The following is a 5,321-nucleotide window of genomic DNA, read 5'->3' as shown; positions in this document are numbered from 1 at the left end:
TAGAGATCAATTTCCCTAATGAATATTGATTCAAAAATTTTAAATAAAATATTAGCAAAAAGATTACAGCAACTTATCAGGAGAATAACACACTACAACCAGGTAGGATTTATTCCAGGAATGCAAGGCTGGTTCAATATTAGGAAAACTATCAACATATCATATCAATAACAAAACTAGCAGAAACCATGTATTATCTCAATAGATGCAGAGAAAGCTTTTGACAAAATACAACACCCATTCCTATTAAAAACACTGGAAAGTATAGGAATAAATGGAGTCTTCCTTAAAATTATAAATAGCATCTATCTAAAACCATCAGCAAGTATTATATGTAATGGAGATAAGCTAGAAGCATTATCAATAAGTTCAGGGTGAAACATGGATGCCCATTATCACCCCTATTATTCAATTTGGTACTAGAAATGTTAGCTTTAGCATTAAGAGAAGAAAAAGAAATTGAAGGAATTAGAATAGGCAAAGAAGCAACTAAATTATCATTTTTGCAGATGATATGATAATCTACTTAGAGAATCCTAGAGATTCAAGTAAAAAAACTACTTGAAATAATAAACAACTATAGCAAAGTTGCAGGATATAAAATAAACCCACATAAATCCTTAGCATGCCTATACATTACTAACAAAGCCCAACAGCAAGAGATAGAAAGAGAAATTCCAAAGTTACTGTAGACACTATAAAATATTTGGGAGTCTTTCTCCCAACACAAACCCAGGGCCTATATGAACATAATTATGAAACACTTTTCATGTGAATAAAGTCAGACCTAAATAAATGGAAAAATATCAGTTGCTCATGGTTAGGCTGAGCTAATATAATAAAAATGACAATTTTACCTAAATTAATCTATCCAGTGCCATACCAATCAAACTACCAAAAAATTATTTTACAGAGCTGGGTAAAATAACAAAATTCAACTGGAAGAGCCAAAAGTCCAGAATATCAAGGGAATTAATGAAAAGAAATGCTAGGGAAGGTGGCCTAGCCATACCAGATATCAAACTGTACTATAAAGCAGCAGTCATCAAAACTACCTGGTACTGGCTAAGAAACAGAGTGGTAGATCAGTGGAATAGGTTAGGTACACAAGACACAGAAGTCACCGACTATAACAATCTACTCTTTGATAAACCCAAAGAATCCAGCTTCAGGGCTAAGAATTCACTATTCCACAAAAACTGCTGGGAATATTGGAAAAATGGTATGGCAGAAACTGGACATAGACCAATATCTTATACCATATACCAAAATAAAGTCAAAATGGGTTCATGATTTAGGAATAAAGGCTGATACTATAAGCAATTTGGGAGAGCAGGGAATAGTTTACCTATCAGATCCATGGGAAAGGGAAGAATTCATGACCCAACAAGAGATAGAGAGCACTACAAAATGTGAAATGGATAATTTTGATTATGTTAAACTGAAAAGTTTTTGTATAAACAAAGCCAATGCAACAAAGATTAGAGGGAAGAAGAAAATTGGGTGAAAATCTTTACAACCAATGTCTCTGATAAAGGCCTCATATCTAAAATATACAGGAAACTGAGCCAAATTTATAGGAATAAAAGCCATTTCCCAATTGAGAAATGGTCAAAGGATATGAACAGGCAGTTTTCAGAGGAAGAAATTAAAGATATCTTTAGTCATATGAAAAAATGCTCTTAAATCACTATTGATTAGAGAAATGCAAATCAAAACAGCTCTTAGGTACTACATCTCTCCTGTCAGATTGGCTAACATGACAAAACAGGAAAATTTTAAATGCTGGGGAAGATGTGGGAAAATTGGAACATTAATACATTGTTGGTGGAGTTGTGAATAGATCCAGCCATTCTGGAGAGCAATTTGGAACTATGTCCAAAGTGCTATAAAAATATACATACCCTTTGACCCAGCAATACCACTCCTAGGGTTATATCCCAAAGAGATCACACAAGTGGGAAAGGGACTTGTATGTATAAAAATATTTATAGCAGCTCTTTTTGTGGTGACAAAGAATTGGAAATCAAGGGGATGCCCATCAATTGGGGAATGGCTGAACAAGTTGTGGTATATGAAGGTAATGGAATACTGTAGTGCTATAAGCAATGGGGAAGATATAGACTTCATAATAACCTGGAAAGACCTACATGATATGATGCTGAGTGAGAGAAGCAGAACCAGGAGCACATTGTACACAACCACAGACATATTGATTCTGTGATGACTAACTTTGATAGACTTGGCTCTTCTCAGCAATACATGGCTCAAAGATAGCTCCAAAGGACTCATGATGGAGAAAGCTAGCTACATCCAGAAAAAGAACTGTGGAGTCTGAATGCAGATTGAGGCAAACTATTTGCTGTCTTTTTTTCTCTTCTTTTTTTGGTTTTGTTTCTTCTCTCCCATGATTCATTCCATTGGTCATAATTCTTCTTTGCAACTTGACTATTGTGTAAATAAGTTTAATGCTAAGGTTTATGTAGAATCTATAACGGACTACATGCCATTTTGGGGGGAGAGGGGAGGGGAGGGAAGGGAAGAAAATTTGAAACTCAAGATCATGTAGAACTAAGTGTTGTAAACTAAAAATAAAAAATCTAATTTTTAAAAAAAGAAAGGAGTGCTTGCACTCATAGACCAGAGCACAGGCCAGGAGAGGAGCATCATACTACCTCAGAATAGAAGTAGCTCTGAAAACAGCAGCACAAAACCCCTGAAGCTTGGAACAAAGCACTCTCCATTTTGAAAGTGGTCATACCCTGACAAAAAGCTCAGTAGTCAAGTAATTGGCTGGGAAAATGAGCAAGCTGCGTAAAAGGACTCAAATCTTTTTTGGTGACAAAGAAGATCAAAACATACAGCCAGAAGAAGTCAACAAAGTCAAAAAGCCTACATCAAAAGCCTCCAAGAAAAATATGAATTGGTCTCAGGCCATGGAAGAGCTCAAAAAGGATTTGGAAAATCAAGTAAGAGAAGTAGAGGAAAAATTGGGAAGAGTAATGAGAGGGATGCAAGAAAATCATGAAAAACAAGTCAGCAACTTGCTAAAGGGGACCCAAAAAATACAGAAGAAAATAACACCTTAAAAAAATAGACTAACCCAAATGGCAAAAAAGCCACAAAAGCTCCAAAAAGCCAATGAGGAGAAGAATGCCTTACAAGGCAGAATTAGCTAAATGGAAAAGGAGGTCCAAAGACCACTGAAGAAAATACTGCCTTCAAAATTAGAATGGAACAAGTGGAAGCTAGTGACTTGATGAGAAATCAAGAAATAAAACAAAACCAAAAAAATGAAAAAATGGAAAACAATGTGAAATATCTCATTAGGAAAGCCACTGACCTAGAGAATAGATCCAGGAGAGATAATTTAAAAATTACTGGACTACATGAAAGCCATAATCAAAAAAAGAGCCTAGATATCATCTTTCAAGAAATTGTCAAGGACCTGCCCTGATGTTCTAGAACCAGAGGGTAAAATAGAAATTGGAAGAATTCGCCAATTGCCTCTTGAAAAAGATCTCAAAAAGAAAACTCCTAGGCATATTGTCACCAAATTCCAGAGTTCCCAGGTCAAGGAGAAAATATTGCAAGCAGTCAGAAAGAAATAATTCCAGTATTGTGGAAACACAATCAGGATAACACAGGATCTAGCAGCTTCTACCTCAAGGGATCAAAGGGCTTGAAATATGATATTCCATAGGTCAAAGGAGCTAAGATTAAAACCAAGAATCACCTACCCAGCAAAACTGAGTATAATACTCCAGGGAAAAATATGGATTTTCAATAAAATAGAGGACTTTCAAGCACTTTTGATGAAGAGACCAGAGCTGAATAGAAAATTTGACTTTCAAATACAAGAATCAAGAGAAGCATAAAAAGGTAAACAGGAAAGAGAAATAATAAAGGATTTACTAAAGTTGAACTGTCTTGTTTACATTCCTACACAGACAGATGATATTTGTAACTCATGAGACCTTTCTCAGTATTAGGGTAATTGAAGGGAATATACATATATATAGACAGAGATCACAGGGTAAGTTGAATATGAAGGGATGATATCTAAAAAAATAAAATTAGGGGCTGAGAGAGGAATATATTGGGAAGAGAAAGGGAGAGATAGAATGGGATAAATTATCTCACATAAAAGTGACAAGGAAAAGCAGTTACAATGGAAGGGAAGAGGGGGCAGGTGAAAGAGAACAAGTGAATCTTGCTTTCATTGGATTTTACTTAAGGAGGGAATACCATACACATTCAATTGGGTATCTTACCCTACAGGAAAGTAGGGGAGAAGGGGCTAAAAGGGGGTAGAATGATAGAAGGGAGGGCAGATTTGGGTAGGAGGTAGTCAGAAGGTAGTCAAAAGCAAACATTTTTGAAAAGGGACAGGGTCAAGGGAGAAAAGTGAATAAAGGGGGACAGGATAGGACGGAGGGAAATATAATTGGTCTTTCACAACATGACTATGATGGAAGTGTTTTGCATAACAATACATGTGTGGCATATGTTGAATTGCTTGCCTTCTCAAGGAGCGTGGGTGGGGAGGGAAGAAGGGAGAGAATTTGGAACTCAAAGTTCAAAAAACAAATGTTCAAAGAAAGTTGTTTTTACATGCAACTGGGAAATAAGATATACAGGCAGTGGGGTATAGAAATCTGTCTTGACCTACAAGAAAGTAAGGGGAAAGGGGATGGGGGGGAATGGGGTGACAGAAGGGAGGGCAGACTGGGGAAAGGGACAATCAGAATATATGCCATCTTCGGGTGGGGGAGAGGGTAGAAATGGGGAGAAAATCTGTAACTCAAAATCTTGTGGAAATCAATGTTGAAAACTAAAATATTTAACAATAATAAAATAGAAAGCACCACCATCCTTTTAATCACCCAGTTTCTCAATCTCAGAGTCATCCTCAACTCTTTACTCTTCCTTTCCTCCCATATCCGAATCATCTTCCAAATCCTGCTGATTCTACCTCCACAACTTCTCTTGAATCAAATCCCATCTTTCTGCTCACATGGCCCAGTTCAAGCCCTCATCACTCTTACCTGGACAATTGAAATAACCTCTGAATTGGTCTCCCTGCCAATCCAATCTACTACTAAAATTATTTTCCAAATGGGCAGTTCTAACCATGTTCTCCCTGACTCAGTAAAATCCAGTGGCTCCCTATTGCCTTTAGAAGCAGATATAAACTTTGCTTGGCTTTTAAAGTTCCTCACAACCTAACCCCAATCCAACTTTCCAGCTTTGTTATACTTTACTCCCTACCTCATACTCTGCTAAGAGGAATGACTTCCTCACCTACATACATGTTGTCT

This window comes from Trichosurus vulpecula, chromosome 1 (assembly GCF_011100635.1).
Source record: "Trichosurus vulpecula isolate mTriVul1 chromosome 1, mTriVul1.pri, whole genome shotgun sequence".
Taxonomy (NCBI): domain Eukaryota; kingdom Metazoa; phylum Chordata; class Mammalia; order Diprotodontia; family Phalangeridae; genus Trichosurus; species Trichosurus vulpecula.
Note: the sequence above shows the minus strand (reverse complement) of the source record.